General features: G+C 39.3%; 1 protein-coding gene across 7 annotated transcripts in view; it reads right to left on the bottom strand.

Annotated features, from left to right (window-relative positions):
* Positions 1-9,085, bottom strand: part of il1rapl1a (interleukin 1 receptor accessory protein-like 1a) — a 188,427-nt gene extending 179,342 nt beyond the window's left edge. For 4 of the 7 annotated variants that reach the window (XM_042002236.1, XM_042002242.1, XM_042002241.1 and 1 more), the window contains exon 1: positions 8,311-9,085. The gene's annotated coding sequence lies outside the window, so the exon portion shown is untranslated. Of the gene's footprint in view, positions 1-2,054; positions 2,073-7,744; positions 7,879-8,310 lie in introns of those variants that run through there. The other 3 variants (XM_042002238.1, XM_042002239.1, XM_042002240.1) reach the window with 3 other exon arrangements.
* Between the last annotated feature and the right edge of the window lie 6,676 nt (positions 9,086-15,761).

The following is a 15,761-nucleotide window of genomic DNA, read 5'->3' as shown; positions in this document are numbered from 1 at the left end:
ATCATTGATTGTTCTCCAAGCACAGCTGTATCCATAGTGCAGCTGCTGTGGGTCTCAGAGAAGCGTAAAGGCCCTGCAGGGAGCAGTCCAGTTATCTCAGATGGAATCTTATTACAGGATTTATGTGAACAGAAACAGAACTGTTCAACAGTGCAGCGGTGTGTGTTTTTTGTATGTGTGTGAATATGTGCATCCCTGCTGTGAGGTTATCCAAGGTTTTGCCAAAGGAATATTGAGAGGGGGGTTTTGTCGATTGCAACTCTGGCATGTAAATAGCCACATCTCTTTACGGGCCATGTGTTCAGCATCTTCTATGTGGTGTTTTATATTTGGCTACATAATCTTGCCATATTACTGTTATATGAAAGCAAAGCATTACAAAAACAGCAAGAAATGAGGAGACATACCAGGAGAGCCTGGGTAAAAGTGCAATCATTTCTCTCTCTTTCGGTCTCTTTTACCTTTCTTTCTTTATTCTTTATTCGTTTTTTAACAACCTGCAATGCCTGGGCAGGCTGATCTGCACTGGTGTGTGGATGGAGGAAAAAAAAAAAGGATAGGAGGAGGAGAAGGAGGTGGGGAGGCAGCAGGAGAGAGGGAGGGAAGCATGGCAGGAGCTGCAGGACTAGGAGAAGTGCCAGATCACTGCTGGAGCCAAGAACAGGACTGACTGGGCCTGTGTGTCAAATCGGTGTGCACGGGCATGCAAACACACACACAAGTACACAAGATGAACAGACACATTGATGTCACTGACCGTCGACAAACACGCATCAGCTCTAACAAACATAGACACTTAGCGGTCATCCATCATTACACAAACTTGAAAAGCATGTGTGTGTTCATAATGAGATCTGAACGTTTAAGGGTTTAAATTTCGGCTCATTCTCTAACAAGGAAGATTTCTGCTGCGCTAGACTGCTGCCATGTGTGTGCTTCTGTGTAAACGTGATTGGAAGCGTGTTTAAAGACCTTTAACAATTGGCTGGGACTTGGTTCCCACTCATTACTGACCGATGGCACTAATCGCCGGCATTCTGTACACAATGTGCACCTACATCACTGTTCAAAACGGTGCAGTATTTATGGCAGTCCCCACTCCCGAGAGACTCATTGCACCATAACACAGACCACTGCTGCTGACAACATACTGTAACAGGGCAGAATGTTTTAGCTTAAGGAAACTACAGAAACGCCTCTTCTTTTCTCTTTTTTACTGCAGCTCCCTTTCCTTCTCTCCCTTGCCAATTCTTGCATGACCTTGTCAATGTATTTCAGTCTTTCCTCCTTTTTAGTTTCAGCGACATGTTGACGAACTGAGAAATAGAAAATTGAGGTAAAGTTGCTTTTCTCTCACCTTCTGTCTCTCTCTTCTGTTTTTTTCTTATACCTCCATTCGACTAAAAAATCGTGGCTAACAATTTCTCTGTTGCAAGCGAATCTGATCATGAAAATTCTCAAAAACCATTTTCTTGCGAACGAAACTGCCAGCTGTGGGATTTTGAACATCTATGTCTCTAAGGAGTGCCATCACTGTGATTCACTTTCTGCACCAATTCTATAAAAACAGAGATGATTAAATTACACCTTTAAATACAATGTTATGCTGTAAGACAAAGTAATTTACCAGGGTTAGTCGTGTGTGTGTGTGTGTGTGTGTGTGTGTGTGTTATGTGTCACAGAAAAGAGTATTTCATATGTTTCATTCCTTCACTCATTTCATTTGTGTGTGTTGTAAGTGCACATGAGCTGAGACTGCTCATATTTCATCTCTTATCCCACAGGACATTCCTAAGATTTGTCCAGAACCAATGCAAAGTGACAGCTGAGAGAATGATTTCATTACAGCCGGTGTGGTCTAACCCTTTGTGCTTTATGGGCAAGGCTAAAAGCAGCATGTATACAGTGAGGGAGAAACTAATATGAATGAGGTCAGGAATACGATGTATTGAAGTTTTATCAAATGCATGACACAATCATGTAATATACAGTCAACAGTATCCACACAGTTTTTCTTGTTTTCTTTTCTGGATGGAACTGGAAGACATGCTTACGTGCACCAAGCGGCCGAGAGGGCAACATGTCCTCCAAACTGATCGAGAGAAAAGCAACTTTGCCATCTTTCAAGAAAGCCTGTGCAGTATAACTGCTGTCTGATGCAGCCACAAACTCATAAAGCTCAAATAGTTGCTCCTGTTGACAAAAATATGAGAAAAAAAACCCTCAGGATTATGGCAATATTTCTCTTACAATTAACACAAAATATCATAGATATATCATTCACAAAGCATCTTTATAGGGTCTTAATAGAGCTACTTAGTGCAAAAACTGTCAGGAGTAGGAGGATGACTTTTAAGAGGCTTAAGTGTCTCTAAAGCAGGAGAGAAAATGTGACAGAAAAAAATGAGAGAAATATATTCTCCAGATAGTGAATGACAGGGAGTTAATGAAACGCTACATATTAGATTGTGCAGGGATAATGTTTGTGGTCGATCTCATTATAGATGTACTCACATCTACCACCTAACAATAATGCTGTAACACCAAGTGAAATCAGCGAAAACCCTTATGCAACTGGAGCATTAAGAGTTACTGCTTTTAGTTTTGTTCATTAGGGTAATGAGTAGTTGGCATGCTTTTTTGTTAGGTTTATGGTAAATTTAATGCTGCTGCAGTAGATATACGATCTGACCACCTAGTACAAGACTGAATGAAGGTATTTTTGGATTTTAGCAACTAAAATAATAGGTTGCACTTTAATACATTATTTTATTCTTTTTAATATGCACCACAGTGGCAATACAGTGTAGACGCTTTAACTTTGACAGCTAAACATCTACATCTGCCACAAACATTCTTTATAAACTAAAACCTTATAACAGCTTATTTCAAAGCCTTTCAATCTCAGAATCTTTGTAATTATTATTTATAAAACACAACAAGCTAACCAGTTCAGCATGATTTAACTGAAAGTTTCCATATCCTAAATCCCAAATCTTTCATTAGAAATTTGCTTAATTTTGATTATTGCAGAAAAATGTACTTTTGAGTAGAATTTAAGCCACTCTAGTGGAGCTGATACTGTTGAGAATGCTTATGAAACATTGATAGTATAATATGAAGACACAAATACTTTGTGGTCCGATCTGTAAAACAACATGACTGTTTTGTGGTTTCAACAAGATGGAAAAGATTTCTGATCTTACAGTAGTTGTATTTATGGTTTGGTTGGGTTTTGATACAAAAACTGGAAGGCATAATTGGTGCAAAACTACTGGAAAATTAAAATCTGATGGGTTCACGTCAGGAGAACCTGCTCTGCAAATGTGTAAGCATAAAATCATTTCACCTAAACTTAAAGGTACAAAAATCAGCATATCTGCTGTTAAAATGCTTAAATCTAATTCCAAGTGACTGAATTCAAAAGCCAAGCTCAGTCTCTTGATAGGTCTTACTCTACATTGACATCTGTTAAAGTACAGTAAAGATGAGAAATTACGTCTCATGAGAAAGAGCTCCAGGTACTACCGGCAGAGAAACAGAATTTAAAGGATAAAGAAAAAACAAGCAAGGCATCAGTGTTAGATTTCTGAAAGTGATAATGTCAGAGAGTTTATCAGAAGAGCTATCACTGGAAGTGAGTTCAAGCATCTATAACCAAGTATCCTGTGGTCTCTTGGATCAACATATCTGATTTTGAATACTTCCTGCAACGCAAACAAAAAATTTACTTAAAAAAGCTCAAAGCAGCTGAAGTGCATTAATAATAAATATACGTATATTTTCTTAACACAGTCTTAAACAAATCAAATCAGATAATGATGGAAGATTACATTTTGAAAATTATTCTTCCAATTAATGTTTCAATCACGTTAAATGCTGCATGTTTACACATCTCTAGGTACCTTATGTTTAATCAGATCTTCCATATTGTCCCACTTGGTTGTTCTCGACTACCAGGCGGTTGACTGTTTGCTACTAAGGAACAAGGCTAGAAATTGATTTGAGAGGAAAAAATCTTACTCGTTGTTAATAAGTTTATGAGTGTTCCGAACTGAAGATTTAAAAGCCAACTATATAACTTGATGTGGCTGAAGTTTTTTTTTTCAGCTTAATCCTCTATTTTCAGAACAGGTGCATGAATTTTGAACTGAACTCGACCATGTCTGCGGTTTTGTTCTTGTTACCAAACTGATTATAAGAATAGGGAATGGTATGGCACTGTTGTAATTATATCTAACAGCTGTAAACAAAAAAGAGTAAATAAAAATCTAACATGCATCATCCCACCATTCTGTCTGGCTCCCATCCATCTCCACCCCCAACCCCTAACACCTGTATATAGAAAGGCTAAATTATAGAGCTCTTAACACATAATCACAGAGTAGAACTATTGCTTATACCAATTAATACAAATATGAGTTCAAGCTTGAAGGTCATCAAACTTGCATCAAAATGCCATTGTCCTAATTTGTGAGATGGATGTTCTATGTGTTGTGCATGTTTGGCTCTTTTGAGGGGCAGTTAACTAAGAGGCTTTTTTACTGTGTGTTTGAATAACAATAAAGCAAGAATGTGTGTCAAGGAAGATGTGGCTCTTTAAAAAACAACCCACTGCCAAATATCACGTCCAATGGTTCAGTGACGAAAACAACATGCATGTGCACATGCTTATTCACATGAGTGGGACTTACTGAATTAGCCCTTCACCTATCCCATAGCATTTTCTGTAGCAGAGACACAAATCCCTTACCTGTGCTTTCTGCTGTGATCTTGACTGTTTTGGTATTTCACTGGATAATAGAGTATTTAAATGCACCTATCACATGACAGCTCTCTGTACCATTCCGTTGTTGCGTTATAATAATGAGTTTCTTCTTTGCTATGTAATTGAAAATTTTGACATTTTGAGCCAATATGCCACAAATAAATCCTTAGCTTCCACATCAAAATGATTATTTCTAAACAAACCACGTTTAATTGACTGTGTGCCTCCGTGGCTCTCTCCATCTGGAGGATGCTGTGTGACAGCTTCCCTTAAATTACAAATATCAATCTGCCACAGTGGGAGCTCAGCTGCCAGTGGCCTCATGGGGGTCCACGTCAAAGCAACCAGCCTTCAAAACAAAGCCATCAAAATGCTGGGCTTGCTCAATGCTTTGCACTGAATCTGTCTCTTCACCTGATCACAACTCCAGTTAATTTACTGAATAACTCAGGAGCAAGGGCTTGTGATGTATACTAAAAAGCTGCTAATGATAAAATAACAGCGACACAGGGCTGGCTTCTGTAAGGAAGCTGACCTGAAGCTGGCCCATTATGTGGTTCTGGGTCAGCTCTGTGTGGCCCCTCCCCTCTCTCCCCCTATGGCAGGGACCAACAGACGTTAGCACCAAGGGCTCCCAATCTGCTGTGTGATCTGTGGAACTCTCCCTAAGCGTGTCCTTCTTCCTCATGACTGGATGCCTGCTCCAAGCAACACCACCACTTACACTCTAACCACCAGTTTATTGATACACTCCACCACAGGATCACTTTCACATCGTAGGAGAGCAATCGGTCTATGGCATGGCTTAATTCAATCAACCTTGGAAAAAAACAGATGTTATCCATCACCTGGATACGTCCATTTCAAGGAGACTCCATCACTTTATAACAGATGACAATTAACACAAAAGATCTGGTGAAAGATGGTCCTGCTGGGTATTAGTGAAGAACTCCTAAAGCAAACGTTATCAAATGCTGCTATCGTGTTGAGACATTTTGAGATACACAGAAAATTATGCACATTTATAGATACTAAGCAACAGTAATCACAGAGAAGCAATGCAGTCAATTATTGGGCTCACAGTAGCTGTCACAGCTCCCCCAGAGTTAATTTGATTTCCTCTTGGGTTGTATATCAGTTCTCCAACTGTGTTTATAGCAGACATAGTGTGCACCCTGCACGTTGTACCGGGAATTGTGTGTTTAACCCTGTGGAGCCCAAATGGAAATTACAGCTCGAGCATTGGTTTAAACCTTGCACAAACATCAGTTGTGTGAAGATGACATTTGGTGTTGTAAATGCTGCTAAAACTGTTGTATTCTGTGGCTTATTTTCATACAGTAGTGTGATTTTTAAAACCTACAAAAAGAAAATGTAAAGTGTGCTTGATTATTAATTACTGGATTAAAGACTTGAAAAGAAATAATTTATTTTTGACTTAATAGTCTGGCCGCAGGAGCGGACGTCCTCAAGACATTAGACTGCTGTTTGTGATACGAAACTAATTTCAAATTATCTGATAGACTGAGTAATAGTATTTAAAGTATGATTCAGGGTCAAATCTATGAAAAAAGGGACAGGATGTAAAGGACAATGTGTCATCACAGTATGAGCAGTGCAGCATTGGGAACAATGTCTCGATTAGAATGAGCAATATTAAAAATGTATGAAACATAGCATGGCTGGGAGGAATAAATAAATACTTCTATATATTTTCTTTACAGTTTCTGTCTAATGCGAATATATGAACCGCTCAGTGCACCATCCATGCATGCGGGTCACTTGATGCTCAAATGTTCAAACATAAAGTGTAACTGAAGCCATGAAAGAGTTACTGCAGCAAATGAACACTCCAACTTACAAAATGAGGTCAGAGTCGAACAAAAAGAGCTTTCAGTTTCAGCACCACGGACAGTTCCTGTCATCTTCCCAATGACTAGGCGCTGCTGGCAGGAGCGACGGCCTGCCGCTTATCCGCCGCACTTTGCGACGTCTGACAGAAGTGACTTCCCGGAATTCATTAAGGAGAGGCCCTGCGTTCGTAAAAATTACGCCGATAATCAAATGAGGCACAGAGACATTTTGTCTCAATACTTTTCTTCGTTAACAACCAGAGCTGGAGATGTGGCTCAAATCTTACTGGACCCTTGACACGATGTCTCTAGCAGCACAAACTGTTATTAGACAGATTTAAAAAAAAAAAAAAGAAAAAAAAAAGATATGATTAACGACGTATATGCTGGGCTTGATGTCGCCCACCTAAACTGCAGTCCAGCGAAACAGCACTGGTGGACTTCCATTCAACTTGAATGGCCCACTACTTTGTGTACGCGCGTATGTGCGTGCATGGGTGTTTGTGTGCGTGTGTGTAAGAGTGAGAGAGGGAGAGAGAGAGTATAAATAAATAAATAGAGTTGACGATGCAGGCAATCAAGGATCACCACCAGTGATGCGATCATCTTTTACTGCTCAGATTCATGCGTTATGCGTCGGTATTTGCACGGTTCCACGCAATGGGCCGCCCCTTTTCCTTTCTTTTCTTTTCTTTTCTTTTCCTTTCCCTGTGGGCAACTCGTACAGTAGGTCGAAATGGCACGAAACCCAAACCTGTTCAACCCACACCGATTAAGCACGAAGCTGGGATTCTTGTTTCTTTATATCACGGAAACACTTTGCGGAGAAAATAAAGAAAATGCAACGTTTTGTGGGTTGTGGCAGTTTAGACCACGTAACTACACACACACACACACACACATTTCAAACTGTATCAGTGGTGTGTGAGTGTACACGTGACACAAATACACACAATAAGAGAGAGAGAGAGAGAGAGAGAGAGAGAGAGAGAGAGAGGGTAGATAAAGAGCGAGCACAAGTTTTTTGTGTGTGTATTTTCCTGTTTGTTTCATTGTTAAATCGTTGCCTCAGTACATCCAGCAGCCTGTATAAAGACAGGATTGTGCATATAATAAGGCTTACTGGTAGACTGCCTTCAGGGAAAGCTGCCGCTTCGCTTACACCTTTATCTAAATCCTCTCCTGAGTGAGCTTCAGTGAGCCCGGCGGCCCGCTGTACGAGACTGCACTGCAGAGGGCTTCTCCATGATTGAGTTCCTGAGCAAACACATCGGAAGCCAAACACACAAAACAGAGCTATTCAGTTAAAAAATAAAACACAAACAATGATATTTGCTCTCAGGCTGCTCCTTACTTTAGTTGTTTGTCCATTTCTTTTAAATGCTTTCTACTACATTTTATATTTGAACAAATATTAATGCTGCATCACTGACAGGTACTGAACTTCTTAAAGCCTTTAACTGGCCCAGAGCCTTATTTTTAAACTGATTAAGTGCCTATTACATCTCCACCTCCGTGGTTTATCTAGAATAACTGCTGAAAGTGCCCGACGTAAACCCCCCGAGCCATTAACGATTAATGTATTGCTGCATAATCGAACAACTAGTTTAAAATGAGGTCTGCAAACTTTAACAAATGCCACGAAGAGCCGCGTTATGTCCGTACAAGAAGAGGTAAAAAGTGGCCTACCTACAACTCGATTCCAAAATCGTACGACGCCGTGGGTCAGTCAGTAGGGAAGGCTTTGGACATCACAACTCCTGGTCAATAGAGAGGAAAACCTTTCCACACAGTGGGTGCAAGCTGGGGATGTTCTGTGTTTCAGCGAGGTCACCCATTCAGCCAATCGTCCTGATTAATTCCAAACACAAGGATGTAGATTTTGTTTCTGTCCTGTGGGCAAGAAGTGCGCCAAGCTCTCTCCTTCGCAGATGTGACTTTGCGCGCTGGAAATAAAAGGGATGCCGGGTTAGGGAGAAGACTCTACTACTGAACCCCGTGAAACATGATAAGACAAAACGAGTTTGGGTGAAGCTGCCAAATGACAGCCTCCCTCCAAAATATCTGACAGCTGACTTTGACGCAAATCGCGCTCAGTTACTAATCCTCTCCTGTGGGTGCTTGACCATCCCAAACGCTCTCGGTGGTGCGATCCTCACTCAGCCGCGCCGCGGTGGAGATGTGGGGAGAAAAAAAAAAGAGAAATGTATGGATATAATCGCCAGATCCAATTGGGGGTTTCCTTCACAGCTCCGCTCTGTAGTTGCAACGCTCACGATGAGAGCAGTCTCTCCCCGGTCCTAGTGCACCACGCAGCCGTCCCTGTTGGCTCTAACACACGTCGCGGCTGCACCTGCACTCTGTCATCCTCATCGATTAAACAGTAAAATGGATGAGGGGAGAAGAAATTCCAGCAGACATCTATAACTCAACTCAAAGCTTCGACGCTCAACAGAGAGGGATGTGCAAAATAAGGAGCTTCACTTGTCGGAAGAGAGAGAGAAAAAGGAGAAGGTAGAAAATGGGAGGAACAGAGAAGAGAGGAGGGTAAAAGGAAAAGGGAGTAAGATCAACGGAGACAGAGAGAGAAAGAGAGGGAAGGGGGTTAAAACTGAACCTAATGGTTCCGCATACACATGCCCCTGCCTCATTTGAGATGAAAGCTGTAACTGAAGTCTGAATTCATAACCTCACGCCTGCAGAAAAAAGAAAAAAAAATCACTTTTGGTGCAAATCAATCTGATCAATGCAGGACAAGCACAAGAGATGGGCAGCTCCAGTTTAAATTATTTTACTGCTGACATTTAAAAGACCAGCATAAGCCAATAAGGGGAGTTAACTATTACTTTTGCCTGTGGATGAAGAACAACGAAAATTAAATATAGAGTTTTGAGATTTAAAATTTTAAATAAAAGATTTTGGAGTACAACAGAAATGTGCTGCTTATGTGCTGATGTTTTATTATTAACCGAATCAGTATCTTAAGATTTTATTTATTTAACCAGGACAAAAATCCAAACCAAACTTAAACTTTACTCTTTAACTTTGAGGAATTTAAATCAAAGTCAAGATAAGAATCAGTCAAGATGTGTGTGTGTGTGTTGATATTTTGAAAATAAAAATGGCAAGCAAATGTTAATATTAATTGGCTAATCTTTGCTGTCCTCTATTGCCACCATTTTATTATCATTTACAGTGATGATGAACATCTGCATGCACCACTGATCCTCGAAACTAAAATAAAAGGAAGATTTGCTACAAACGTTTGGTTTTCTTAGCTAGGCTAATTATTATTAATTAACATTAAATAAATGAATTTCCATTCATAAATTAATAAATGAATGATCAGGTTTAATAATGAATAGGACTTAACTTGATTACACTGTGAAAAAAAAGTTGAACTAACCATTTTTTTTTCAATTCAAAACAAATAAGTTGTAAGTCAGACTTACTTAGAACAATTAAAGAATCTGAATCACTCTGACTCAGTTCTATAAAAAGTTTTCTTAAAAGATTCAAGTTACAAATGAAAAAATTGATCCCAAAATTAAATTAATAATTCACATTATAGGAAACAAAATATTCAAATTGTATACTTTTACATTGTAGTTTTAGTTTCCAAAATAGGTGTGTTTTATTTTGTAAATACTGACAAAACAAGATGTCATGCTTTATTTCTGCTGTTGGAATAAGCCAACCATAAGTGTTGATGCATGGGTGTCTCTCTCTGTACTGTTGTTCACATTCATAATTTCAACATTCAAACAGAAAAAAAAAACAACAACATTGTCTAAATGTAAACATAAGGCAGTTAAGCGCGTAACACAGATTCATCGGGTAGAAATCATAAAAGGTTAAATGAGCCTTTGCAGTCGGTACCAAAGGATTTGAGTTGGTTTGAATGTTAAGTTGAATGAACTTAATAAATGTACTTGGATAAATGTAAATCAACTTGTTACAAATGAAATTGTAAATTGAAGTTAATTGAATCAACAAAAGTAAGCTGGCATCACTTGTGCAATAGAAATAAACTGAATTCAACTGGTGGCAAAGTCTGTTTCTCCTCTTTTTGTTTCTATGCATCCCTTTGTGTCTTACTAGGACCTCCATGCACCTATAAGGATGGACCACACGACTCTATTTCTCTTTGACAGAAAGAAATAAAAAGCATTTTCTATGAATGATCAAGAACAACAAACAAAATCCTTTTAACATTTTCCTCTCACATGTCACATAGTACATAGGAATTTGGCTTTCTTTGTTTATCTTAATCCTCTAATGACAATCTGTTAAATAGTTTGCATTGTTGTGCAGTAGTATTGGTTCCAATCAGATAATATACCACAGTGCTAAATGAGCAAAATGAGTTTTAAGGGTCAAAGCTGGTATCCTGTGAAATTTCATTATACATATAAAGACGTTGTATTATGGTCATTTACAGATACATGATTCTAACTGGAGGGTATTTTTCTCAACCTGTGGATCAGTGAAACTCTTCATATTGTCTCTTTATGCTTTCCCTTTTAAAACATCCTGACCACTCTGGTTGGCCACTTGACTGGTTACAAATAAAGAACGACAAACTTCTCTTCCTAAGATCTGGCAAAGCAGTTGCTAGACAGGCATTATGCAAGTCTCTTACATGACAATGTTAAAGAAAAGCCTGGACTACAAATGAGGCACTTGAGGCAACTAAGGGGTAGTGTTTTCTGTGAGACTCCCTTTGGAGTGGTCTTGGGGGTTTTATTACTCCAGAGACATTTTACATGAAAAAAATTAGATGAAGCATAGAGAGGAGAGGAGAGGAGAGGAGAACCCCCAAAAGCATTGGATGACCCCTTTAAAATGACTTTTGGAGAAAAATTTAGTTCTGTGTAAACTTTTTCTATCCTTCACTATTCTTTTGAATTTGAATAGTTTCAGTTTTAGTGGCCATTGGATGAACTGCATTTATACATGTGCTGTATAATAGTGAAGATGTTACAAAAATGTAATTGCTACAAAAATATTTATATTTTTAGATCCAATAAATTGGGGCTGTATGAGTGTAAACCAGCCACTCCTACAGATGAGTGAAACATTAAGGAAAACGCTGAACTCTAAAGAGAAAAGACCTATTGACTTAGTTATGTTTTGAGTGTAGTTTACTGACATGGTTTGAATCAGCTTGTTTCATCAGAGGGAAGGATCATTGTGAGTGTTCATCTTATTATTTCTGTCCAGTGTGGAGTAGTTTCTGGGGATCAAAGAGTCATGTTTTTGATTCTTTTTTGGAAGATATAAGACATTATGTAAAATTTTGACTAATGAACAAGAGAAATGGTTTTAAAAAAAAACTTTATGCACTGTCAAAGGAGACAAATCTCACCTGACTCACTATAAACTACACGTATTTGACAGAAATTAAAGTTAAATCACAAAGAAGTGTTTTTACCAGTGTGAGCAGGCTGGCCTAAGAACGGCTGGAAAACAGTGAGGCGAGGACCACAGAATCCAATCCCAAAAAAAGGTTTTATTCATCAATCATAGGAAACTCACTCCTTCTGTTGCAGGGTAGTCCAGTCACCATCAGCAGCCACACACAAATGAGCAAATCCTCCTCATTTATCCTCTGCTGCTGATTGGGCTGTACCATTCCCCCAACAGGTGCATTCTCAATTATAACCCATTTCTCTATTAAAATTAATCCTACAAAAGCTAAAAATATTCACACACACACACACACACTATATACTTAATATGGCAAGCATGAAGTTAAACCAAAACCCAATATACAAAAACTCCAACAATCTTCCTGCCACATGGTCTCTCCCAACTCATTAAAAGAAATCCAGGCCACCTGAAACCCATTTGCCCAGTCACCCTGGAGAGGCCATGTGCCAGGTAAGTAAAGCTTCATTAAATTACCTATGACTTCAGATTTACACAATGTTCTGCCTATTACTGTTAACGGCTGTCTTTGCAGGCATCTGTAAAACAAACCACATCAGTAATAAATAAACAGTTCAACCTTTGTGCATAATTGTAATTCTTTTAAAGTGCCAAACTGCAACTTAACGTGAAAATGTACATGAACCAATTAGTGTGCTATACAATATTTACAAGTCCCAGGTAAAGTAACGAACCTCTGCTTCGTTACAACCAGTTTCCACATTAGATTTTTTCCCCCCAATTTGGTCAAGTACTTGTTTCACTGAATTACAACCATTTGCAATTCAGCGTTTACTGTCATCCTTTGGTGACACTACACATCCTAATTTATTGGTTTTCAACCAGTCTATGGAATTGTCTCTGATTCACATTTCTTCTTTTGTAGCTTTTCAAATGAATTGCTCCAAATTTGCTTCGATACTGAATTAAAACTGGCTAATGAAAGATGAACATGAAAATGATATATAATGACATGTGGCCTTCACCATCACCAGATCCCACAGTTCCAGAGACTTGTAGAATCGCTAGCTAAAAGCTGTGAAAATGTTCTGGGGAAATGTGTTGGCTGAACATGTGACTGAGACACACTGTGTGGTTTTGTCCTGTAATTCGGTTCTTTTACAGAATACGCCAGCTTTTGTGGCTGTGAATGTATTAACCTTACTTTGTCAAATCTAATCAGGATCTGTGGCCTCTCTAAACTAGATGGGAAAGTAGTGAGCTGTCTTGTATAACTGCACTTGCTCAGGGCTCAGGAAACTCGTCACAGATGTGTCTGCCTCCACAATTTTTCTTTCAGAGCATGAGTAGGTACCTGACCATCATCACGCCTGCAGAAAATATAGAGGCTGACTACTATGACATAAACCCTCCTCTTCATTCTCCTTCGAAAATACACCCTCCCCCCCTCTCTCCCTCCCTCCCTCCCTCCCCCCCTCACTCACTCACTCACTCACTCACTCACTCACTCACTCACTCACTAAATGGATGACCGATGCCATAGAAACTGCTGAGAGATTGCATCGCATCTGACTCCCACACGTCTTCCTCTTCTTCTTCATCTCCTTTTCCGGCAGCATTCTCCAGTCTTCTTCTGCTCAATCTCACTGCACTGTAGTGACTTTGACAGAGCAGTTACAGCTCCACATATAATGTTTCCATCATATCAAAAGGCACCAACTTCACTTTAAAGAGCAATTTCTTGAATTAGCACCATGTCCCACTTTCCTGCATGAACAGAAATAGACTTTGCTTTTAAATGCAATCAGATAAAGAAACAATTATTCTTTAGTTTAAATTGAATACAAGGGGGGAAAAAAACCTGTTTGTCTCCACGGATAACTGGCTACACAAGAACAAATTCAGACATAGATTTTTACAGTTATGCTTGTGGCACAGTGTTAGATTGCTCACAACTGTTGGGGAGAATATTTTGCTCATTTATTGCTATATTTTATACATACCAGCTAGAGAGTAGATTCATCTTATCCAGAAAGATTACTGAGCACAACATTGATTATCTGCATTTTATCAAGGACATCTTCCACAAAACCTGCATCTGTAGAGCCAGGAGCGTTTTATTGGACAGTTCACATCCTGCTGCCATCTCCTCACTTCCTCTCCTCCAAAAAGAGGCTGCACAGCCAGAATGCCAGAAGTCCCTGCTTCAGAAACAGCTTTTTTTTCCTTCTCTCTCTCATTGGCTGTTTCTACTCATGACCCAGCCAACCAATACTCTGAAGCTGCATCACAAATCTATCGTGCTCACTCTATCCTTGCACAAATGCACACACAAGCAAGAGGGCACATTGATATAATGCATTCCCAGGCCTGATCATCACTGAAAAATACAGAGAACACTGAGATTGTTAATTTATTTAAGCAGCATCAAATGTATTAACTCTTCCTGCTTTCCCCTGCTTTTCCAATAACCAATTGAAGCTGAGTGCAGGAAAAAAAGATAGTTACTGCAGTAGAATGCACCATCTACGTTCATTATTTTTATTTGCTTCACCTCTGTAAAAGGCCTCATTTAATCTTGCATTCATTACTATTTTTTTTTTTACATTGCATGAACATTTTTCCACCAAGACCTACCAAAACATAATTTCATTTAATCATATATGGTAACCAGACAACAGCCGTTCTGTCTTCATTACCAATTGTTGGCAGCATTTTGGGAGAAAACATCTACTATGAGACAAAATCATAAGTTCCAGGTTATAAAACAAGAACTTGAAAGGTGCTAAAACACTCTTGTGCAAACTAAGTTCTTGCAGGCAACTGAAAAAAAGCCTTTTGTTGAGCAGGCAGCTTCAAGCACAATATCACAGCTTAAAAGGAACATGACTTCTAGAGCAAAAGCTGGAAAATCAAAAAGAAAATCCAGGATATTTTGAAAAACATCACAATGACTGCACTGTCTCGCTTTTCTGCTGATTTTTGTCATAGAGAAAACAAACACACACACACACACACACACACACACACACACACACACACACACACACACACACACACACACACCCCTCCCCACACACACACAGAGACCAGCAGATGTTTCACAGAGTGAGCTGACTGATACATGCCCTACGTCTAATTGCAGGTTTATGAAATCTGCAGGTTTTGGGTGCCAAGCAGTTTCCAAATGAATGCCAAGCGGTTGCCGTGACAGCAGGTCACGACCTTCTTGTAATTGTAGAGATGAAGCCATTTGCCCTGCTCATCTGGTATACACATCTGTGCCAGCAAAAAAAAAAAAAAAAAAAAAACTACAGACAGCCGAAGAAACACAAATGAAATAAAAGCAGTACATGAGAGCGAGAATATTGTTCCCAGTCCCTCAGAGGTTTTCTCTCTACAGTTTTCATTTTTCAATTCCTTGCCTTTGAGAGTAAATTTGTCTCTCAGTAACTGATCCTCTGTCTCCGTATACATAAGTGTCCTTGGAAACATAAACTGCTCGACCAGATAAGAAGCCTTTTGTTTTCTGGATTTGTTTGGCCGTGTTCGTGTTATCATTGTGGACGTTTCACCCAGTAGATGCTATGATCGCCTCGCTTTGATCAAAGGGGCATCTTTCCATATCAGAGTACCGTAACGCTTTAACTGGACTGTCTGTTTGAGGTGTATGAATTTGTGGTGTAAAAAAGGCATCAGTGTCAAGTTTCACTTGATCATTTGGTCAGTTGCTTATGTCAGGGCCACTG

The sequence above is a fragment of the Melanotaenia boesemani genome, chromosome 12, assembly GCF_017639745.1.
Source record: "Melanotaenia boesemani isolate fMelBoe1 chromosome 12, fMelBoe1.pri, whole genome shotgun sequence".
Lineage (NCBI taxonomy): Eukaryota > Metazoa > Chordata > Actinopteri > Atheriniformes > Melanotaeniidae > Melanotaenia > Melanotaenia boesemani.
This window is presented reverse-complemented; position numbering and strand designations above follow the sequence as displayed.